Raw genomic sequence first — 25,839 nt, 5'->3', positions numbered from 1 at the left:
GCGCCACGTCCAGGAACAGGTTGTAGGCGCGCTCCACGTCCGCGCTCGGCCACTCCTCGCGGCATTTGTGTCGGCCTGCGCACACGACACCACACTGGCCGTCAGCTCCCGCCAACATACGATACGCATATAATGCACAGCAAAAATGTTTTTTGTACTGAGTATTCACTGACACTCGTGCGTAGGTGAAAAGTGCGAATAAAACAGTTTCTGCATCAGCCACTTAATTTGTATTTATCAGCAGTAGCAGCCCTCGTAATGCCGTTCCTTGTTGTTGTTGTGGTCTTCAGTCCAGAGACTGGTTTGATGCAGCTCCCCATGCTACACTATCCTGTGCAAGCTTCTTCATCTGCCAATACCTACTACAACCTACATCCATCCTTCTGAATCTGTTTGATGTATTCATCTCTTGGTCTCCCTCTACGATTCGCCTCGTAACAACGTCCACCTGAGTAGTCCCTGCCCAGAGATCCGAATGGGGGACTATTTTACCTCCGGAATATTTTACCCAAGAGGACGCCATCATCATTTAACCATACAGTAAAGCTGCATGCCCTCGTGAAAAATTACAGCTGTAGTTTCCCTTTGCTTTCAGCCGTTCGCAGTACCAGCACAGCAAGGACGTTTTGGTTAATGTTACAAGGCCATATCAGTCAATCATCCAGACTGTTGCCCCTGCAACTACTGAAAAGGCTGCTGCCCCTCTTCAGGAACTACACGTTTGTCTGGCCTCTCAACAGATACCCCTCCGTCGTGGTTGCACCTACGGTACGGCTATAGTTATGGACGAAATATTCACGTGAAAAGTGTCTATCTTGGGAACAGAAAGGTATCAGCACAGATGGGAAACGTCTCAACCGTCTTTGCTTTGCAGCTGATATCTTCTTTAGCAGCAACAGAAAGGAAATGCCAACTCGAAAACTGAAAGAAGCTTCCCATACTGTAGATCTAAAAATCATTCTTCAAAATACCAATGTCATGAGTCCAGCTTGTATTACGGTCTCCATCGAAAAGCATGTTGTAGTATCTCGGACAATCCAATTTGGAAAAGATAACCAGATAGCAGAGATCTCCCGCAGGACTGACCTCACTCGGATGGTATTACTTGACCTTCGTTACATTCTCCGCAAGCGTATTATCCCCAAAAAATTTAAAAAAAGTACGTTTATAACAGTCGCATCCTGGCAATAACAAAGCACGGAGTCGGAACAGTGATACAACAAACAGAGCAGACTTCGGGTCTGTTAGAGGGAAATAGAATAATGCATGGAGTGAATTTCAGATTCAGGATCAAGAAAGAAGAGATAGGGAGAAGAACATGGTCTTTGACGTCGTAGAACGGAAAGCGAGACTGAAATGACACGTGACCAGAAACAACTTCAAATGGACCGAAACATTGACTCAGTGGCGCCCTACACAGAGAAACAGACGTATCGGATGTCCTCTGGAGACATCCAATGGCATGAGGGAAAAGAAAACTGGATCCAGACTGCCCAGCAAAGGTCTACACGGAAATCGTTGGAAGAGACTTATGTCCAAGAGTGGGTACTTAGAGGTTGGAAAAGAACGAGAAGATGGACATACTTAATTCTCGCTGTACAACGCCCTCATCCCCACATACCATCTGTTATTCGAGATTCCAAAGGCTATTGACTTACTACAATGAAATTTTTCTCTGCAGAGGAGTGTGCGCTGATATGAACCTTCCTGGCAGATTAAAACTGTGAGCCGGAGCGATACTCGAACTCGGGACTTTTGCCTTTCGTGGGCAAGTGCTCTAACAACGGAGCTACCCAAGCACGACTCACGCCCCCGTCCTCACAGCTTCAATTCCGCCAGTGCCTTGTATCCTACCTTCCAGACTTCACAGAAGCTCTCCTGTTATTGACTTAATCCATGATCTGTCAACCAAGGTCGACAGCTCATGCAGATAGTTGCATGGCACCCATATATCTCGCGATGCGTCTCAGATATGGTCTCAAGGATATCGGTAAGCCACCCTGGGGATCAGTTTGACTCTAGGAAAAATAAAGGCCCGAGGAGAAAATTCTCACGTTGCTCTTGATAATGGAGGCTTCAGCGTTCCTTTCGTCTGAGTCTCGGAACTTCTGTGGTGTCGTGCGAGTTTACACGCACTCTTGGCGACGGGCTGTGCGCGAGACTAGTTACGCGGGAACAGCTCTACAGATTTAATCGATAACCTCTATTGGCGGGCATGGAACATTTTCTGCACTACGTAGCGCAGAATGTGGGTGTAGTGGAAACTGGGTGGGGGCTGTCCGCGTGTGTGCTTATTTCTAAATAATTTTTATTTACCACAACATATTCAACAGAAATCTCGTCAACAGTTAAAATGGGAAATAAACAATATTCTTCGCAGGAAAACTTCTTATTAAAAATGGCACAGGAAGACAATAATAAATATTCCTGAACAATAATCTTTCTCGGCCCAGGTGACATTAAAAGCGGGCGCCAACCAAGAAACAATTCTCGCAATATCAGCCTATAATAGCTGTACAAGAGGGCACTCAACATGACATTGTATAACTAAGACGAGCAAATGTCACAGAAAGAAGATACGCTCTAGTAGCATCAGTCTCCACCAACTACTCAACTAGCAGCAAAGGACACAAATGCAGTCAAAGTAAAGCAGGACCACACAGGGAGAAAACTTACTGCCATACACAATGACTGAATCACACTCTCTGATTAAGTGCAGTAATCACAATGGAATAAAATATTCTCTTGTGTACCGTGGCCCCTCCATGCAACGCAGAGTTTCACTTCACACAATTTATATCGGTTTTGCTGTGTTCGAAAAATACCACATCAGGTAACAGCAGACTTCCCCAAGTTCAGCATTTGCTGAACAATAATTTACTGTGTCACTAATAGACAGGGCCACAACAGTGCAAAACTGGGTGCTCTGCACAGTTCCTCATGAACAAAAGCTCTCTACCATTCCGCCCTGGCTGTGGACTGCCGTCTTCTTCTGGATTCAGGAAAAGACACTGTCCGCTCTCAAATTGTATGCTGTTCACTCAAAGCTTGGCCTCGCCCCTGTACACCTTGCCAAATCTGCAAATGCCCAACCCGTCTCCATGGAGCCCAACGTTCTAGCCACTCTTGCTCACTTTCTGGCCGTCAGCGAACTATCTTTTCAATGACCCATACCGGTCTGTGGGTAACTGCAGTCAACCACTTTGCCAACCGCGCTGATACATGACAGATGCGGACGGCTCGCTACAAGAGCCCGTTGACGCCCCATGACTTACTTGTCTGTCGCCACGACAGTGGCTTACAATGCTGGCACAAGATCATGTCCTCTACCAGTCCTTGGCTGCTGCCTGCGTCTGTCGGTGACTCTTTGGCTAGCCACACCGGCACAAACAGGTGTAATCAACACACGATCAAGTCCCTATTACATCTACGTCTACATGGTTACTCTGTAGTTCACGCTAAAGTGTCTGGCAGAGGGTTCATCGAACCATTTTCATACTACTTCTCTACCATTCCACTCTCGAATGGTGCGTGGGAAAAAGGAACACCTAAATCTTTCCGTTAGAGTTCTGATTTCCTTACTTTATTATGATGATCATTTCTCCCTATATAGGTGCGTGTCAACAAAATATTTTCGCATTCGAAAGAAAAAGTTGGCTATTGAAATTTCGTAAATAGATCTCGCCGCAAATAAAACCGCCTTTGTTTCAGTGAGTGCCACCCCAACTGGCGTATCATATCAGTGACACTCTCACCCCTATTGCACGAGAACACGAAACGAGCTGCCCTTCTTTGCACTTTTTCGATGTCCTCCGTCAATCCTACTTGGTAAGGATCCCATAAGGCACAGCAATATTCCAGCAGGGGACGGACAAGTGTAATTTAAAATAAAATATGGCGTTTCAGTCTTCGATCGCTATTCTTTATTTTCAATTACCGGTTTCGGGCTAGCTGCCCATCTTCAGATCATATATTGTAGTTACAGAGTAACTAGTCCATACAGAACACTCGGTTCGCTGTCATAACTTATGACAGCGAACCGAGTGTTCTGTACGGACAAGTTTCTCTGTAACTACAATACAGAGTGTTACAAAAAGGTACGGCCAAACTTTCAGGAAATATTCCTCACACACAAAGAAAGAAAATATGTTATGTGGACATGTGTCCGGAAACGCTTACTTTCCATGTTAGAGCTCATTTTATTACTTCTCTTCAAATCACATTAATCATGGAATGGAAACACACAGCAACAGAACGTACCAGCGTGACTTCAAACGCTTTGTTACAGGAAATGTTCAAACTGTCCTCGTTAGCGAGGATACATGCATCCACCCTCCGTCGCATGGAATCCCTGATGCGCTGATGCAGCCCTGGAGAATGGCGTATTGTATCACAGCCGTCCACAATACGAGCACGAAGAGTCTCTACATTTGGTACCGGGGTTGCGTAGACAAGTGCTTTCAAATGCCCCCATAAATGAAAGTCAAGAGGGTTGAGGTCAGTAGAGCGTGGAGGCCATGGAATTGGTCCGCCTCTACCAATCCATCGGTCTCCGAATCTGTTGTTGAGAAGCGTACGAACACTTCGACTGAAATGTGCAGGAGCTCCATCGTGCATGAACCACATGTTGTGTCGTGCTTGTAAATGCACATGTTCTAGCAGCACAGGTAGAGTATCCCGTATGGAATCATGATAGCGTGCTCCATTGAGCGTAGGTGGAAGAACATGGGGCCCAATCAAGACATCACCAACAATGCCTGCCCAAACGTTCACAGAAAATCTGTGTTGATGACGTGATTGCACAACTGCGTGCGGATTCTCGTCAGCCCACACATGTTGATTGTGAAAATTTACAATTTGATCACGTTGGAATGAAGCCTCATCCGTAAAGAGAACATTTGCACTGAAATGAGGATTGACACATTGTTGGATGAACCATTCGCAGAAGTGTACACGTGGAGGCCAATCAGCTGCTGATAGTGCCTGCCCGCTGTACGTGGTACGGAAACAACTGGTTCTCCCGTAGCACTCTCCATACAGTGACGTGGTCAACGTTACCTTGTACAGCAGCAACTTCTCTGACGCTGACATTAGGGTTATCGTCAACTGCACGAAGAATTGCCTCGTCCATTGTAGGTGTCCTCGTCGTTCTAGATCTTCCCCAGTCGCGAGTCATAGGCTGGAATGTTCCGTGCTCCCTAAGACGCCGATCAATTGCTTCCAAAGTCTTCCTGTCGGGACACCTTGGTTCTGGAAATCTGTCTCGATACAAACGTACCGCACCACGGCTATTGCCCCGTGCTAATCCATACATCAAATGGGCATCTGCCAACTCCGCATTTGTAAACATTGCACTGACTGCAAAACCACGTTCGTGATGAACACTAACCTGTTGATGCTACGTACTGATGTGCTTGATGCTAGTACTGTAGAGCAATGAGTCGTATGTCAACACAAGCACCGAAGTCAACATTACCTTCCTTCAATTGGGCCAACTGGCGGTGAATCGAGGAAGTACAGTACATACTGACGAAACTAAAATGAGCTCTAACATGGAAATTAAGCGTTTCTGGACACATGTCCACATAACATCTTTTCTTTATTTGCGTGTGAGGAATGTTTCCTGAAAGTTTGGCCGTACCTTTTTGTAACACCCTGTATATGATCTGAAGATGGGCAGCTAGCCCGAAACCGGTAACTGAAAATAAAGAATGGCGATCGAAGACTGAAACGCCATATTTTATTTAATGAACGAGCGCGGAATTCCCATTGAGACAATCATGTTTAGTTTTGATAAAAGTGTAATGTAGGCTGTCTCCTTAGTGGGTTTGTCGCATCTTCTAAGTGTTCTGCCAACAAAGCGCAGTCTTTGTTTCGCCTTCCCCACAATATTATCTATGTGGTCTTTACAATTTAAGTTGCTCGTAATTGTAATTCCTAGGTATTTAGTCGAATTGACAGACCTTGGATTTATGCGATTTATCGTATACCCAAAATTTATCGGCTTTCTTTTAGTACCCATGTGGATAATCTCGTACTTTTCTTTGTTTAGTGCCAATTGCCACTTTTTGCACCACACAGAGATTCTCTCTAGGTCATTTTGTAATTGTAATTGGTCTTTTGATGATTTTACTAGACGGTAAATTACAGCGTCATCTGCAAACAATCTAAGGGGGCTGCTCAGATTATCACGTAGATCATTTATGTAAATCAGGAACAGCAGAGGGCCTACGACACTACCTTGCGGAACGCCAGATATCACTTCTGTTCTACTCGATGATTTGCCGTTTATCACTATGAACTGTGACCTCTCAGAGGAAATCACGAATCCAGTCAAACAGCTGAAACGATACTCCATATGCACGCAATTTGATTAATAGTCTCTTGTGAGGAACGGTATCAAGAGCTTTCTGGAAATCTAGGAATATGGAATATATCTGAGATATCTTGTCGACAGCACTCATTACTTCATGGGAATAAAGAGCTCGCTGTGTTGCACAAGAACGATATTTTCTGAATCCGTGTTGGTTATGTATCAGTAACTCATTTTATTCAAGGTGATTCATAATGTTGAGTACAGTATATGCTCCAAAATTCTACTGCAAATTGAGGTCAGTGCTACGGGTTTGTAGTTCAGTGGGGGTTACTCCTATTTCCTTTCTTGAATATGGGTGTGACCTGTGCTACTCTCCAGTCTTTAGGAACAGACCTTTCGTGAAATGAGCTGTTGTATTTGATTGCTAAGAAAGGCACTATTGTGTCTGCATACTCTGAAAGGAACCGGATTGGTGTACCATCAGGACCTGAAGACTTGCCTTTATTAAGTGATTTGAGTTGTTTCTCAACACCTAAGATATCTACTTTTATGCCACTCATGATAACAGCTGTTCTGGTTTCGAATTATGGAATATTTACTTAGTCTTCTTTCGTGAAGGAATTACGGAAAACTGTATTTAGTAACTCCGCGTTAGTGGCACCATCATCGGTAACATTTCCATCGCTATCGCGCAGTGACGGTATTGACTGTTTTTTGCCACGGGTTACTTTACATGCGACCAGAATCTCTTTGGGTTTTCTACCATATTTTGAGACAATGTTTCATTGTGGAAACTATTAAAAGCATCTCGCATTGACGCCCGCACTAAATTTCGAGCTTCCGTGAAACTTAGCCAGTCTTGGAGATTTTGCGTTCTTCTGAATTTGGCATGCTTTTTTCGTTGCTTCTGCAACAGTGTTCTGAGACGTTTTGTGTACCATGGTGGATCAGTCCCGTCTCTTATTAACTTATGTGGTATGAATCTATCTATTGCTGTCGATACTGTATCTTTGAATTTGAGCCATCTCTGGTTTACACTTGGAAGGAATGGAAACTCTCTCTTATGAAGCACTACGTCTTCAGGCCACAAGTGGCCCATCGGGACCATCCGACCGCCGTGTCATCCTCAGTTGAGGATGCGGATAGGAGGGGCGTGGGGTCAGTACACCGCTCACCGGTCGTTATGATGGTTTTCTTTGACCGGAGCCGCTACAATTCGGTAGAGTAGCACCTCAGTTGGCATCACGAGGCTGAGTGCACCCCGAAAAATGGCAACAGCACATGGCGGCCCGGATGGTCACCCATCCAAGTGCCGGCCACGCTCGACATCGCTTAACTTCGGTGATCTCACGGGAACCGGTGTATCCACTGCGGCAAGGCCGTTGCCGTCTCTTAGGAAGGCATCAAGCTAATTTTTATCTGCTGTTTTAAATAGATATATTTTGCGTTTATTTATGGTGGTTTTGGTTGATATGGTTTTTAGCCTCGCTACAATGACCTTGTGTTCACTAATCCTTGTATCCGTCATGACGCTCTCTATTAGATCAGGATTATTTGTGGCTAAGAGGTAATGTGTGTTTTCGGAACCATTTACAATTCGTGTGGGCTCATGAACTAATTGTTCAAAGTAATTCTCAGAGAAAGCAGTTAGTAGAATTTCGGAAGATGTTTTCTGCCTACCACCGGCTTTGAGCACGTATTTGCGCAGGAAATCGAGGGTCCCACGACTTGTCAGTCGGTGCCACAGCGAACTGCGACGTAAGCCCAAGTGTACGCCGCCTGTTTGGCACAGTACCGCAGACTGACTTCTGGTGTGTTGCGCCACCTGGTGCTGGTGCTGTTGCTGCTGACACGCCGCCAGACATGCCTTCTAACTAGACACCGAGTGCCAGACCACCGCTGTCACGACCGGTTGGGCGGGAAGGAAGACAAATGGGCCCCGAAATACAGTTTCACGGAACAACTGCTACACATGCAAAATTGGTTTAAATCGGGATCACCAGTCTTGCTTTTACCCGTGAGACAAGGTTAAGCCTCTCACTATTCCACAGCCGACAATTAATGCCCTCTGGTAATACTACTACTTCTAGGAAAAATTCCGGGGTCCGATCACAAACCTCATCACTAACAATTCAGTAGAAGTAGCGACTTCTGCCAATAATCAGTAAAACAAAAAAATGGAATGCAGCTGAAAGTCAGTAGGGGAAAAGCTGCACAAAAACATCACTCTCAGATTTCAACAGAAACAAATATAATTTATTAGGTTCTACTAAATCTCACAAAGGTAAAGGCACTGGGCAGGCAGTTCTGACATTGTGATTGATAAGGGTAGCAAGACTGAATGCAGATCAAGACACATTCATGGAATTTGCGGATCTGTAACAAGCGTAAACTTTGTAAAATGGTGTAAGGTGTTCGAAAATCTTAGAAAAATAAGGGTAAGAGTAGGGAAAGACGGGTAATATACAATATGGACAAGAGTCAAAAGGAAGCAATAAGACCAAAAACGAAGTGCTCGGATTGAAAAGGGCCTGCTGTTCAATCTATACAAGAAGCAATGACGGAAATAAAAGAAAGTACAAGAGGTTTTAAAATTGCTATCCTGAGAGAAAGTGAAGAAGAATTATAGGACCTGCTGAATGGAATGAACAATCAAGTGAGTACAGGATATGGAATGAGAGTAAATAAAGAAAGAAAAAGAAAATGAGAAGCAACAGGAATTAGAACAGCGAGAAACTAATCATCAGAATTGGGAATCACGAAGTAGACAAACTTAAGGAATTCTACTACCTTGGCAGCAAAATAACCAGTGATGGACATCGCAAGGAGTTAAAAAAAATCGGACTAGCAGTGGAAAAAAGAGCATTTCTGGCCAACCAGTTTCAAACGTAGGCCTTAATTTGAGGAAGAAGCGTACGTTTGGAGCATGGTAGTGAAACATGGACTGTGGGAAAAGTGGAGCAGAAGAGAAACTAAGCATTTGAGATGTGGTGCTTCACAAGAATATTAAAAATTAGGTGGACTGATAAGGTTAGGAATGAGGAGCTTCTCCTGAGAATCGTGGAGGATAAGAATATACGGGAAACGCTTACAAGAAGAAGGGACAGGATGATATGAGATCTGTTAAAGCATCAGGGAAAAACATCCATGGTAGTAGAGTGACCTATAGGGGGTAAAAATTATAGTGGGAGACAAATTTGATTACATCCAGCAATTAACCTAGGACGTAAGTTGTAGTTCCTTCTCCGGCCGTTGTGGCCGAGAGGTTCTAGGCGCTTCAGTCTGGAACCGCGCGACTACTATGGTCGCAGGTTCGAATCCTGCCTCGGGCATGGATGTGTGTGTGATGTCGTTAGGTTAGTTAGGTTTAAGTAGTTGTAAGTTCTAGGGGACTGATGACCTCAGATGTTAAGTCCCATAGTGCCCAAAGCCATTTGAACCATTTTGTAGTTTCTGCTCTGAGATGAAAAGTTTGACACAGGAGCGGAATTCTTGTCAGGCCGTGTCAAACCAGCCAGAAGACATGACTCAGCAAAAAAAAAAGATCACCACATTCGACTTCACTGGAACACAGACCATCCAGTAAGTGTCAGCCGCGCTTATGGCGGAATGGAACGTCCTACTACAAGAATTCGAGGATAGCATGCGAGCACGTTACAGAGCATGCAGTCCTATCTATAGTTATGACACAACCTCTTAAGTACCATGTTTCAGTATTCGAGTACAGCATGCGAGCACGTTACAGAGCATGCAGTCCTTTCTATAGTTATGACACAACCTCTTAAGTACCACGTTTCGGTCTTCGAGTACAGCATGCGAGCACGTTACAGAGCATGCAGTCCTTTCTATAGTTATGACACAACCTCTTAAGTACCATGTTTCGGTCTTTTGTGATGTCCAGGGGATCATCATACATGGCGCTGACTTTGGTGTCGTTATTGTTTTCGAATAAAAGTGTCATTTCTGTTAGTCTCAGTGTATTCTTACCTTCTGCGCTACACTATTGCACTTCTTCCAGGGCATGGTCAAAATTTCATAGAGCTGTGTTCCTTGGCGGTGGGACATCACGCTAAAGTTGATTTCGTCCTTAAGTTTTTCACACCAGTGCGGAGCGGAGACGCGTGGGGAATCATTATAGCGACGGTAATGGTTGCAGACAAGGAAATGCAATGACATAAACAGTTTTGACAAAGAGTGCATTGTTATGGCCTGGCACCTTGGAACGGGCATCTCGGAAGCGGCGAAACTAGGCGGCTATTCGTGTCCTGCTGTCGTAAGCTTCTATAGAAAGGGACTGAAGGCCGGTGAAAAAACGAGTAGCGTCATGTTGTTGGATGCCCACACTTAATGACGAAATGTCGAGGCTTGCCCCCTCTGTGATGCAGGATAACCGCCGATCTATGGCAGATCTAACGACGGAGCACAATGCTGGTGCAGGCACAAGTATTTGCGAGCACACCAGCGCAGATTGTTGAATATGGGGCTCCGTAGCAGACGAAAATATATGTTTACATGTTGATCTAACTACATAATCAGTTACGATTGCAGCAGACAGGTTTCATCGAGACTGGACCGAACGTTATCGCCTGGTTGAATGAATCGCATTTCTTATTACATAGCTTGGCCTGCAATATCACTGACTGGAGTAAAATTGTCTTCAGTGTTGAGGCCCGCTTTGAAATGAGTTACGCCGGTAAACGCACTGCCAGTGAAAGATTCCGGATTCGTGTCCCGATCCTGCACACGGTTTTTCTGTCGGGAAATTCGACGACAGCGCACAATCTGCTGCAGAGTTAGGGATTCACTCTAGGAAGTTTATTATTTACATACAGAGATTAGAGACGGCATAGCACAGGCAGGACAATATTAGAGAAATGGAAGAGAATGTAGATGAAGATGAAATAGGAGATATGATACTGCGTGAAGAGTTTGACAGAGCACTGAAAGACTACAGTCGAAAGAAGGCCCCGGGAGTAGACAACATTCCATTAGAACTACTGACAGCCTTGGGAGAGCCAGGCCTAACAAAACTCCACCATCTTGTGAGCAAGACGTATGAGACAGGCGAAATACACTCAGACTTCAAGAAGAATATAATAATTCCAATCCCAAAGAAAGCAGGTGTTGACAGATGTGAAACTTACCGAACTATCAGTTTAATAAGCCACGGCTGCAAAATACTAACACGAATTCTTTACAGACGAATGGAAAACTGGTAGAAGCCCTCGGGGAAGATCAGTTTGGATTCCGAAGAAATATTGGAACACGGGAGGCAATACTGACCTTACGACTTATCTTAGAAAATACATTAAGGGAAGGCAAAACCTATGTTTCTAGTATTTGTAGACTTAGAGAAGGCTTTTGACACTGTTAACTGGAATACTCTCTTTCACGTTCTGAAGGTGGCAGGGATAAAATACAGGGAGTGAAAGGCTATTTACAATTTGTACAGAAACCAGATGGCAGACATAAGAGTTGAGGGGCATGAAATGGGAAGCAGAGGTTGGGAAGGGATTGAGACAGGGTTGTACCTATCCTCGATGTTATTCAATCTGTATATTGAACAACCAGTGAAGGAAACAAAAGAGAAATTCGGAGAAGGAATTAAAATCCATGGAGAAGAAATAAAAACTTTGAGGTTCTTCGATGACATTGTAATTCTGTCAGAGACAGCAAAGGACCTGGAAGAGCAGTTGAACGGAATGGACAGTGTCTTGAAAGGAGGATATAAGATGAATATCAACAAAAGCAAAACGAGGATAATGGAATGTAGTCGAATTAAATCTGGTGATGCTGCGGGAATAAGATTAGGAAATGAGACGCTGAAAGCAGTAAATGAGTTTTGCTATTTGGGGAGCAAAATAACTGATGATGGTCGAAGTAGAGAGGATATAAAATGTAGACTAGCAATGACAAGGAAAGCGTTCCTGAAGAAGAGAAATTTGTTAACATCGAGTATAGATTTAAGTGTCAGGAAGTCGTTTTTGAAAGTATTTGTATAGAGTGTAGCCATGTATGGAAGTGAAACGTGGACGATAAATAGTTTATACAAGAAGGGAATAGAAGCTTTTGAAATGTGGTGCTACAGAAGAATGCTGAAGATTTGATGGGTAGATCACATAACTAATGAGGAGGTATTAAACAGAATTGGAGAGAAGAGAAATTTGTGGCACAACTTGATTAGAAGAAGGGATCGGTTGGTAGGGCATATTCTGAGGCATCTAGGGACTACCAATTTAGTATTGGAGGGCAGCGTGGAGGGTAAAAATCGTAGAGCGGGACCAAGAGATGAGTACACTAAACAGATTCAGATGTAGGTTGGTGTAGGTACGGGAGATGAAGCTTGCACAGGACAGAGTAGCATGGAGAGCTGCATCAAACCAGTCTCTGGACTGAAGACCACAACAACAACAGCATAGGCAGGCCGCTAGAGGATCCCGTTCGATGTACGGCTGTCGCTGGCAGGCGTAATCGGCTCTTGTCGTCTGGAGGCTGTGGCAGACGGCAGTTATGTATATGAGCGCCGCCCCTCAGCCGCCCGTAGTCAGCCCTCTGCAGCTGGCGACGAGCCATAATGGCTCTGTCGCGTGGCGCCCATTGGTTCCAGTAAACAGCAACGCGAGCACTTTGGCAAAGCAGTGAGGCGGTCGGAACCATTCCCCACCGGGTCGGATTAAAGGAAGGCATTGAAGTTCAGAGCAGCGGTGCTGGATTTGTTACCGGCAGCTACGATCAACACGAAAGTGCTATGGAGGTGCTTCGTGAACTAATATGGGATTTCCTGGTGGAAAGGCGACTTTCCTTTCGCGAAACACTACTAAGAAAATTTAGAGAACCGGCGTTTAGAGAACCATTCTACTGCCGTCAAAGTACTTTTTGACTAAGGACCACGAAGGTAACACAAGAGACGATAGGCCCCTACCCAGTAATACATACAGTCGTTTTTCCCTGCCTCTGTTTGCGAGTGGAACAGAAAGGGAAATGACTCTTAGGCACCCTGCGCCTTGCACCGTACGGTAGCTTGCGGACCATATATCTAAACGTAAAACACGGTGGTCCATTGATACTAACAGGGCCAAATATCTCACGAATAAGCGTCAAACAAAAAAACTACAAAGAACGAAACTCGTCTAGCTTAAAGGCGGAAACCAGATGGCGCTATGGTTGGCCCGCTAGTTGGCGCTGCCATAGGTCAAACGAATTTCAACTTGCTACACCAAGAAGAAATGCAGATGATAAAAGCGTATACATTGGATAAACATATTTGTGGTGTCACCGCCAGACACTACACTTGCTAGATGGTAGCTTTAAATCGGCCGCGGTCCATTAGTATACGTCGGACCCGCGTGTCGCCACTGTCAGTGATCGCAGACCGAGCGCCACCACACGGCAGGTCTCGAGAGACTTACTAGCACTCGCCCCAGTTGTACGGACGACTTAGCTAGCGATGCAACACTGCCGAAACCTCGTTTATTTGCAGAGAAGATAGTTAGAATAGCCTTCAGCTAAGTCAATGGCTACGACCTAGCAAGGCGCCATAGCAATTGATAGTTATCGTATGAAGCATGTCTCATCAAGAACGATGTATACAAATGATGGATTAAAGTTAAGTATTCCAGAACCTACGTACTTTTCTTTATAGCATTCATTACGTATCCTGTTTCAGACCTCATGCCATCCTGCGTGAGCTTATGGCGTGCATTTCGGCCTTCTCTAGCAATATAACAAGTGGCGACGAGGCCTAAAAGAGGATTTCGCGTTCGTATTGCTCTAATTTACTTGTCATGGCTTCGCCACAATCTCCAGATGTACTGTTCGAATTTTATCGCTTGCAGAATCAGCAGACGCAGGCGTTATTGGATGCCCTTGGACAGCTCGTCCAGGGTCAGCGTGCAATGCAAACCGATGCGGCAGCCGCCGCTTCACCGCTACCGCAGCCACAACATGCTGTTGCACCCCAGTTTCGTCCATTCGATGCGGAAATGAAACATGGACGGAGTGGTCACGCCAATTTGGATTTCATCTCGCCGCCTACAGAATTCAAGGTAACGAGCGGCAGCCTCACTTATTGTCTTGTGTCGGCGTGCACACGTACCATGTGATAGTGAAATTGTTTCCCCGACGCGACGTAGCAACTCTGTTCTACGAAGAAATTTTGTCGGCATTAGATGCATATTTCAAGGAATCAGTCAATGTAGTTGCAAAGAGGTATACGTTCTTTCGTTCAAAATGTACGGCCGGTCAAACTAATCGGGAGTGGGTTGCAACTTTGCAAGGCCTTACCAGGGATTGTGCTTTTGAGTGTGAATGTGGATTCCCTTATTCAGATACTATAGTGCGTGATGCCATTGCACAGAACGTTTCTGATGTTCGTATATGGGAGCAAATTTTGAAACTAGTCAATCCCTCCCTTCAACAAGTGATAGACATATTGGATAGGCAAGACACACTTGACTTTGCTCAGGAATCATTTGCAACTTCGCTAGCTGTGTGTCACATTAACCGGCCCGCCGGGCGAGCTGCACGGAACGGTAAACAGCCCTCGCGCACGTCTGTGCAGCCACGTGTGCCGCGCAAGCATGCAAATGCAGTGAAATCATGCCCGCGGTGTGCTATTAGTCATTCGCATGAGAATTGCCCGTCACGCCAAGCTATTTGCTTTTTCTGTAATAAAAAAGGACATGTTCAAAGTGTTTGCCAGAAAAAGCTCAGATCGGACATTCACAACCATTCCAGGCCCTTTGCTTCGCGCCGGAATCGAACCAAGAATGCTCAGGATCGTGAACCTTCGCCCATGGAAATTCATGTAGTTAATTCCCCTCGGCCCAGTGACACTCTCTCTCAAAGTGACTGGGTGCGTCCCACAAAAAGTGTGCATCGACGTCGCCGGAAATCACGTCAATTAGCAAGTGATTCTGTACCAGTGTCTTCAAATTGCACGAGACAGTCGCTCTTGTCATCAGCAGGACAATAAACTTTTTGTAGACTTGGACATTAATAGCAACGTAATACCATTCCAGCTCGATACCGGAGCTGCAGTTTCATTGATCAATAAAGTCACGTACAACCAACTGGGCACTCCTCCGTTGCGTGCCGCGAATGTTAAGCTAACTACATATTCAGGTCACACTATCCCTGTGTTAGGACAGTGCAGCCTTCTTGCAACATACAAGGGACAAACAAAACTTGTGTCATTTTACGTTCTTCGTTCTTCCTCTGCAGTGAACTTGTTTGGTTTGGATTTATTTCAGATGTTTAACTTGTCAAAGTCACGGGTAGAGGATCCGTTGGTTCGCAGATTTTTTGCTCACAAGGAGAGACTTTTTGTTCGACGTGGTGTTTTGTTGTTGCGTTCTGATAATGATCAGTTCAGAGTCGTGGTCCCACGTTCGTTACAGTCCTCTGTATTACGGCTTCTCCACCACGGACATTGGGGTATTGTGCGAACGAAACAACTTGCTCGTCAGCACTGTACTTGGTTCGGAATCGATGCTGCGATTACGAATATGTGCTCTTCTTGCATGGCGTGTGCCGAACAACAATCTGCACCGCCGCAGAACTTCTTTGCATGGCCAAAAGCCATTTCCCCTTGGCAACGCTTGCACATAGATTTTGCTGGTCCATTCTGGAATTCTCGATGGTTGGTTGTGGTCGATTCTTTCAGTAATTTCCCTTTTGTTGTCAGGATGTCTTCCACGACGTCATCTGCCACCATCCAAGCGTTATCCGCTATCTTTTGCACTGAAGGTCTTCCACAGACTATTGTTTCCGACAATGGCCCACAATTTATGTCCGCAGAATTTCAGTCATTCTGCAAGGCTAATGGTATTCAACATCTGACATCCGCGCCGTTTTCGCCTCAGTCAAACGCTGCCGCTGAACGATTGGTCCGGACTTTCAAGTCACAGATGTTGAAGTTGAAAGAGTCGCATTCTCGGGAGGACGCGTTGTTGCTCTTTTTGTCTTCGTATCGCTCTCAGCCCCGAGATGGTCGCTCGCCGGCTGAGTTGCTCCACGGTCGTCCTCATCGAACCTTGATGTCTTTGCTGCATCCGCCGCATCAGGTTCCTGTGCAGCGGCAGACTCCTGCTTTTGCTCCAGGTGACGTTGTATTCTATCGCAACTATCGCGGTTGACGGCGTTGGCTCGCAGGGCGCATTCTTCGCTGCCTCGGCCGCGCGATGTATTTGGTTTTGGGGGCCTCTGGTGAGGTGCGTCGGCATCTCAATCAGCTGCGCCTCTGTCATCGCCTGGGTACTGCCGCTCCCCGTCTGCTTTCAGCGACGGTGCCGTCCGGTCAGCGCCCTGGGGACCCATCTACTGGCTCGCCTCATCCCCAGGTGTTACCGACGCTGCCTTCAATTTTGCCCCATGGCGACGCGCCGCCGCCGCCGCCGCCGCCTGTTCTCCCGCCGAAGCCACCCGCAGTGGACGCGTCGCTGCAGCCACCAAGCGCCTCCCTGGGTCACGCGCCGCCGATCGCTTCCCGTGACCAGCAGTCCTCCGCCATGGAACTCTTGCCCGCTCCGGACCACATGGCGTCTTCGCGCGTCGGGTACCCCGACGCGATGGAGGTCGACCCTTCGGCCACTCCTGTCTCGTTACGGGCGCATACACCGCATGTTGGTGTGCACCCTGGACTAGCTTTTCAGGCGTTTCCTAGCTCCCCTCGGACCGAATGGCCGGGTGCGGGTGGCACAGCCTCGCCTGTTGTTAGGCTCCCCACCTCATCGCATACGCCAACGTGGCGTCCTCCCCACGGCGGGCGGAAGCCTTATAACACGACCGTTCGCCGATTTGCGGGGGAGGAATGTGGTGTCACCGCCAGACACCACACTTGCTAGGTGGTAGCTTTAAATCGGCCGCGGTCCATTAGTACATGTCGGATCCGCGTGTCGCCACTGTCAGTGATCGCAGACCGAGCGCCACCACACGGCAGGTCTCGAGAGACTTACTAGCACTCGCCCCAGTTGTACGGACGACTTAGCTAGCGATGCAACACTGCCTAAACCTCGTTTATTTGCAGAGAAGATAGTTACAAAGGCTACGACCTAGCAAGGCGCCATAGCAATTGATAGTTATCGTATGAAGCATGTCTCATCAAGAACGATGTATACAAATGATGGATTAAAGTTAAGTATTCCAGAAGCTACGTACTTTTCTTTATAGCATTCATTACGTATCCTGTTTCAGACCTCACGCCATCCTGCGTGAGCTTATAGCGTGCATTTCGGCCTTCTCTAGCAATATAACAATATTATACTAGAACTGACATGCGATTACATTGTCACGCAATTTGGGTGCATAGTTCCTGATAAATCAGTACCCAGAACAACTATCCCTGGCCGTAAAAACGGCCTTGATATGCCTGGGCATTGAGTCAAACAGAGCTTGGATGACGTGTACAGGTACAGCTGCCTAAGCAGCTTCAATACGATACCACACTTCATCAAGAGTAGTGACTGGCGTATTGTGACGAGCCAGTTGCTCGGCCATCATTGACCAGGCGTTTTCAATTGGTGAGAGATCTGGAGAATGTGCTGGCCAGGGCAGCAGTCGAACATTTTCTGTATCCCGAAAATCCCGTACAGGACTTGCAACATGCGTCCGTGCATTATTCTGCTGAAATGTAGGGTTTCGCAGGGATCGAATGAAGGGTAGAAAAATGGTTCAAATGGCTCTGAGCACTATGGGACTTAACTTCTGAGGTCATCAGTCCCCTAGAACTTACAACTACTTAAACCTAACTAACCTAAGGACATCACACACATCGATGCCCGAGGCAGGATTCGAACCTGTTACCGTAGCGGTCGCGCGGTTCCAGACTGAAGCGCCTACAACCGCTCGGCCACAGCGGCCGGCTGAAGGATAGAGCCACGGGTCGTAACACATCTGAATGTAACTTCCACTGTTCAAAGTGCCGTCAGTGTGAACAAGAGGTGACCGAGAAGTGTAACCAATGGCACCCCATACCATCACGCTGGGTGATACGCCAGTATGGCGATGACGAATATTCGCTTCCAATGTGCGTTCACCTCGATGTCGCCAAACACGGATGCGACCATCATGATGCTGTAAACAGAACCTGGATTCATCCAAAAAAATGGCGTTTTGCCATTCGTGCACCCAGGTTCGTCGTTGAGTACACCATCGCAGGCGCTCCTGTCTCTGATTCAGCGTCAAGGGTAACAGCAGCCATGGTCTCCGAGCTGAAAGTCCATGCTGCTGCAAACGTCTTCGAACTGTTCGTGCAGATGGTTGTTGTCTTGAAAACGTCCCCATCTGTTGACTCAGGGATCGAGACGTGGCCGCACGATCCGTTACAGCCATGCGGACAAGATGCCTGTCGTCCCGATACGAGGCCGTTGGGATCCAGCACAGCGTTCCGTATTACCCTCCTGAACCCACCGATTCCATATTCTGCTAACAGTCATTGGATCTCGACCAACGCGAGCAGCAGTGTCGTGATACGATAAACTGCAATCGCGGAAGGCTACAATCCAACCTTTATCAAAGTCGGAAACGTGATGGTACGCATTTCTCCTCCTTACACGAGGCATCGCAACAACGTTTCACCAGGCAACGCCGGTCGACTGCTGTTTATGTATGAGAAATCAGTTGGAAAATTTCCTCATGTCAGCACGTTGTAGGTGTCGCCACCAGCGCCAACCTTGTGTCAATGCTCTGAAATCATATCACAGCATGTTCTTCCTGTCGGTTAAATTTCGCATCAGCAGCACGTCATCTTCGTGGTGTTGAAATTTTAATGGCCAGTAGTGTATCAATAACTCATTCAACAGATAAACCACCTCAAGAGCCAACAGTCTCCGATGTTTATCTATTTCGTTTATTTTTATTGATGATTAAGTTTTATGATCGTACTAAAGTGGATGCCTGGTCGGTATTTTTTTCCATTCTCTCATGACATCGTAGTGAAACACGTTGTGCACTACTTCATACTCAACGGTAAGGAGATGGGGGCTACAGATTGTGGCAACTGTCGTGAGAAAGCTGGACAGGAGCAGAAATGGTCAGCGAACATGTTATACAACAAACAGAAGATTTACTTGACTTGTATTTCTCCAAAGGTATGAAGAGTCATTACAAATAATGCAGCAAGAATTAGAATCCAGCCGGCCGCGGTGGCCGAGCGGTTCTAGGCGCTTCAATCTGGAACCGCAAGACCGCTACGGTCGTAGATTCGAATCCTGCCTCGGGCATGGATGTGTGTGATGTCCTTAGGTTAGTTAGGTTTAAGTAGTTCTACGTTCTAGGGGACTGATGACCTCAGAAGTTAAGTCCCATAGTGCTCAGAGCCATTTGAACCATTTGAATTAGAATACAGCTCATACAACAGCAACATGAAGGAGGTTCACTGTTCTATGCACGAAGGATGGTGTCGTAGCGAAGAGGCTGCAAGTGCGAGTGGGCTGTGTGTGTGCTGACGGCCATCCTACGTCGTGGCAGTAGAGGACTCTCGTAGTCCGGAGCCAGTGGATGCATGGCTCAGTGGGTGTACACCACTGGGTCCGCCAGATCCTACATGACCGCTATCAGTGTCAGATGGAAACATGCAATTCCATTGCCAATGTAAAGACGCCCATGGGATGTTATCGATACGTGATACCACAAAACAGAACTAGTGAAAGCCCATCCCCATTTAAAGTTTAGTTTTGATTGTAATAATAATGACCTCCCCCGGTAGCTGAGTGGTCAGCGCGACAGAATGTCAATCCTAAGGGCCCGGCTTCGATTCTCGACTGGTTCGGAGATTTTTCTCCGCTCAGGGACTGGGTGTTGTGTAGTCCTAATCATCATCATTTCATCCCCATCGACGTGCAGGTCGACGAAGTGCCGTCAAATCGAAAGACTTGCACCCGGCGGACGGTCTACCGGACGGGAGGCCCTAGTCACACGACATATACATTTACATTGTAATAACTCAGTTTATCTCTAAGTTTAACCATTGATTCAGTCGAAAAAAGTCATATTTCAACTGCCAAGAGAAACTAAGAAAATAATTCTTTAAATACCCTTGGTTTCGTCCTCAGTCATCTTAAGATTATTTACAACAGCTCACATGGCAACATTAGTAACCATAAGCTAAGTGAGGATCTAAAGCGGTAATAAATAAAGAATTTTTTCTCAGCAGCTCTTGGCGTTTGAAATACGACTTTTTTCAAATACTTAAGAGCTATGAGACACCAGCTGCACAAAATATTGATTTAATATTCTCGAATAAACATTGGTTAAGTTTCTACAGACAAAATTTCTCAAGCGTTTTGAGTAACAACTTCTTATAACTAATGTCATGTGCCTCTTTGAAATTAACAAAAAGGATGACTAGGCGTTTGTGACATGCCTTTACACAATCTGAACAGAAAAATACTGCGAAGTGTCCTTGCCTGGCCACTCCCTGGGAAGGATGAGACAACTCTGTGTGCAGAGACAGTAATACCTATTTCTTTTTATAGCTGCATGACCGTCTTGAAAATCAGGGTCTTATTTGGGTTGTAAAAACATCGCCTCCACTAGGAGTACAATGTGATATGTCATTAAGTGCAGAAAAATCTGATGTTGTAACCTCAGCAGCGGCTACATCCACTCTTCAGGTGAAGAGAAACAAGTTTACGGGGGACGAACGAAGTCTTCATTGTCTGCTTTCAGAAAGGGCGATATACAACACAGCTGGAGTCTGTCACAGCCGCTGACTTCATTAGTAATCACTGAAAAATGGATTTTATTTATTAATTTATTACTAGATTTGCTACTTTCACCAGTAATGACTGGGCAAACTGCGTGTATACATTTGTCCATTCACTTTGGTCACTTCCTATGGAGTATAGTGGGTACTATTTCAGGTCCTTTGCAATTATCCTTTTGAGTGGTCCTGGTGGCAGGGACTGCATTTCTTGGGATATTAAGATCAACATTTTTAAAGCAACCATTGGCCATTGGACATCTTGACGTATCAATGTTCTTCGTGTTGTAGGTATCAAGGCTTAAAACCCCTTGGACTTCTTATACACTGATGAGGCATAAAAACACATACTGGCTGAAGATTGTCATTATTCCTAAGCAGGTGAATATTGCCTTCCAGTGCTCCAGTATTTTACTTGATGAAATGATTCTAACCGCTTCTTTTGTAGCATTAATAGATCCTTGAAACCTGTAGAGTGTTCCCATAACCGTAGCCCCTAATTTATGTGGCTATGAAATAGTGCATAGTATACTGTTATAAAGTACACGTCAGTTAATACACCTTTTACTCTCCTCAGAAGATATATTACATGGGAGAGCTTTGAGCACACATATACTGTGTGATTATTCATTGATAGTTTGCTGCCAATCAGCAGTTTGACAGCCTCCGCATTATCGTGGCATCTAATGCGTTTTTTCACCATTCATTTTCATTTTACCGTCGATGAACCATTGTTTGATGTTTTCAGAGAGCATATTTGCTTGCAGAGCTTGTGCAGCAGCTTTTCCTTTCGCAAAAAGAGTGGTGTCATCAGCAAATTGAATCATGTGTTGTTAACACTCATATCATTGTAGTAAATAAGGAACAGGAGAGGTCCTATGACTATCCCCTGGGATACAACATGCTCTAGTTTTTGTTCTTGGAAGATTGCACCATGAGCTGATACTATCTGATTTTAGTTTGCGAGGAAGGTCTGAAGAATAGCCAGAACAACACTCCAGTGCCATAACACTTTAATTTATCAAGCAATATACTGTGCGAAACGCAATCAGATTCCTTAGTGAGGCCACTACGTGTCAGTGCCCACTATGCCTGTCTTCAAACCTTTGCCTTATCTTCCTAATTAACTCCATTCCTGCCGTAACCGTCGACTTTCTCTTGCGAAAATCATGCTGTGTGTCCTGAAAGAGTTGATTGTCTCGAAGTAATTTTGTACTAGTGTTTCCTTACCGACTTCATAACTTTAGCTAGGATGGGGATTATGGAAATTGGTCTGAAACTGGACAATACGCACGGGTTACCTCTTTTGTGGACTGGTACTAACCGTACTAGTTTCAGGGATTTTGGGAACACAAAAAAGATAAACATTTGTTGATTACTTTGGCTAGAGGTTGAGCAAGCTCTGGAATAATCTTCTTGGACTGTGCAGGACATACCATAGACATCTCCAATCTCTGAAAGTTTATATATATTCACTATTTTTACTAAGGTGCCGTTCTTCCAGTTTTTAATAGTGCAACAGCCAATGTTTTTATACGAGCTGTGGGATGTAAGCCTGAGTTTGGAATTTCATTTACATTATTTCTTACTCTCCTTACGAAATAGTGATTGAAGGCATCAGGACTACAGGAATTTAAGCGGAGGTACGCTTCTTCCTGTGCTGATTTACCAGAGTCCAAGCTGCTTTACATGGATTGTGAGCCTCTTTAATGAATTGTTATCGTATTTCTTCTTTGCATTCTCCATTTCCTTTCTGTAAATCCTCTGGACTCTGAAGTTGTTACAATAAAGCAGGTTTTTAGTTCGAGGACCTAAGCTATCTCCATAGTGGCTGAACATTAATACAATGCCCTTTATCTAGCTCAAGTGTATACCACATCTTCCCTTTAATAGGTTGTCTCCATCCTTGTGATTTGCCTGCAAGATACTTCTTGAGCATTATTGGGAACGTGTCACAAAATTTTATTTTCAGTGTTGGAAACAGAAATTCAAATGAGGCACCGGCCCCCCCTCTCTACAATTTTCTGCTGCCAATTCACGCCAGACAGTGCTGTTTTAATACCATTTACTCTGCCTTCTTTAATAACCTTTCTACTGAATGTGCAGCTTGAGTGCCCTGTTCTTGGTTGGAATTTACTCTTACCCTTCATACTGAGTTCCATTACTAAGACACTGTGGTTTGCAATCTTTGGCTCAACTACACTGATATTGTGATCCCAGATATTGAGGTTGGGTATAACTGTGTCTACACAGCATCACCTTTATTGGGAATTTGTTTCTACAAGCAGCTCATAGATGTTTATGAAATTCATGAATACTCTCTATTTAATACTTCTCACCTATATGCATGTTGAAGTCACCACCCAATGCTACTTTAGATTCAAGGTGTGTAAGGTAAGACAAACAGTTCTCCATTTCTGTGCGATAAAGTTTTCAAAGTTACCATCTGGTGAATAGTGCCGGGAGACAACAATGAGATCAATCTTGTTATCACTAGTGAAGCCAGTTCAAGATCTAGGTCTGTACAAAAATTCTTGTTTGCCACACAGATACGCCACCATGAAATTGTAGTAGCTCGATACCATGCGTTTACCACATCTAAAGTCCGCCTGATTAGCTGCGTGGAAACAAACTCGCCTCCCATGCAAGTGGACCAGGATTCGATTCCCGGCTGGGTTGGGTATTTTCTCCTCTCGTGGACTGGGTGTTGTGTTGTCATCATCATTTCATCCGCATCACCGCCGCGCAAGTCGCCCAATGTGGCGTCGACTGAAATAAGACTTCCACTTGGCAGCCGAACTTCCCCGGATGGGGCCTCCCGGCCATCTTGATTCTTAAACACTCCACATAAAGACTTGCTATAACTGTAGGCATATCACTATCATCAATAATATTCTTTTTGTATGATAATCTGTGGTCCTGGTTTATATTTTCGGACTCTATTTTATTGGGGGCACTGGCTGATCCCCGACATAAAAATCACCTTATTACAATATTTTTTTTCTTAATATCCAATCCTAAACTAAATATTTAATACTCGTGAGAGTAGCTCAGTGAGAGAAAACTCGGATGAAGGTGTGAGAATCTCTCTTTTAGAGTTTTCTGGCGTGGATGCCATTTTCAATACCTTTTTAGCGGCAACTGTTTACCCGCTGTCCACTCTGATGGTATCCGTCAGAACAGTCAAAAGACCAAATCAGGAGAATGTGATAAATTTACGCTTAAGAGCGATGTATTCAGCTGTGTGAAATAAAATGATTGTTTATAAAGAATATCAACTTCTAGAACATTTTCCGCTCATTGTATGAATTCTATTTGGTTAGATTCAAGTGATCTGAAACGCGGTCGCCAAGTATGTCAAGACAAGTAAGCTGAAACCAGCGGCGACACTCAGGGGCGGCAATATACACTACTGGCCATTAAAATTGCTACACCACGAAGATGACGTGCTACAGACGCGAAATATAACCGACAGGAATAAGACGCTGTGATATGCAAATGATTAGCTTTTCAGAGCATTCACACAAGGTTGGAGCCGGTGACGACACCTACAACGTGCTGACATGAGGAAAGTTTCCAACCGATTTCGCATACACAAACAGCAGTTGACCGGCGGTGCCTGGTGAAACGTTGTTGTGATGCCTCGTGCAAGGAGGAGAAATGCGTACCATCACGTTTCCGACTTGGATAAAGGTCGGATTGTAGCTTATCGCGATTGCCGTTTATCGTATCGCGACATTGCTGCTCGCGTTGGTCGAGATCCAATGGCTGTTAGCAGAATATGGAATCGGTGGGTTCAGGAGGGTAATAGGGAACGCCGTGCTGGATCCTAACGGCCTCGTATCACTAGCAGTCGAGACGACAGGCATCTTATCCGCATGGCTGCAACGGATCGTGCAGCCACGTCTCGATCCCTGAGTCAACAGATGGGGACGTTCGCAAGACAACAACCATCTGCACTAACAGTTCGACGACGTTTGCAGTAGCATGGACTTTCAGCTCGGACACCATGGCTGCGGTTACCCTTGACGCTTCATCACTGTCAGGAGCGCCTGCGATGGTGTACTCAACGACGAACCTGGGCGCACGAATGGCAAAACGTCATTTTTTCGGATGAATCCAGGTTCTGTTTACAGCATCATGATGGTCGCATCCGTGTTTGGTGATATCGATGAGAACGCACATTGGAAGCGTGTATTCGTCATTGCCATACCGGCGTATCACTTGGCGTGATGGTATGGGGTGCCATTGGTTACACGTCTCGGTCACCTCTTGTTCGCATTGACAGCACTTTGAACTGTGGACGTTACATTTCAGATGTGTTACGACCCGTGGCTCTACCCTTCATTCGATCCCTGCGAAACCTTACATTTCAGCAGGATAATGCACGACCACATGTAGCAGGTCCTTTCTGGATACAGAAAATGTTCAACTGCTGCCCTGGACAGCACATTCTTCAGATCTCTCACCAAATGAAAACGTCTGTTCAATGGTGGCCGAGCAACTGGCTCGTCACAATACGCCAGTCACTGCTCATGATGAACTGTGGTATTGTGTTGAAGCTGCATGGGCAGCTGTACCTGTACACGCCATCCGAGCTCTGTTTGACTGAATGCTGAGGCGTATCAAAGCCGTTATTACGGCTAGAGGTGGTTGTTCTGGGTACTGATTTCTCAGGATCTATGCACCCAAATTGCGTGAAAATGTAATCACATGTCAGTTCTAGTATAATATATTTGTCCAATGAATACCCGTTTATCATCTGCATTTCTTCTTGGTGTAGCAATTTTAATGGCCAGTAGTGTAACATCTGTGACAGTTT

General features: G+C 45.4%; 1 pseudogene; it reads right to left on the bottom strand.

Moving 5' to 3' along the window:
• Positions 1-7,585: 7,585 nt before the first annotated feature.
• LOC124790228 lies at positions 7,586-7,703 on the bottom strand (annotated as a pseudogene).
• Positions 7,704-25,839: the final 18,136 nt, after the last annotated feature.

Source organism: Schistocerca piceifrons, chromosome 3, assembly GCF_021461385.2.
Source record: "Schistocerca piceifrons isolate TAMUIC-IGC-003096 chromosome 3, iqSchPice1.1, whole genome shotgun sequence".
Classification (NCBI taxonomy): Eukaryota; Metazoa; Arthropoda; class Insecta; order Orthoptera; family Acrididae; genus Schistocerca; species Schistocerca piceifrons.
Note: the sequence above shows the minus strand (reverse complement) of the source record. Positions and strands in the feature narration are given on the sequence as shown.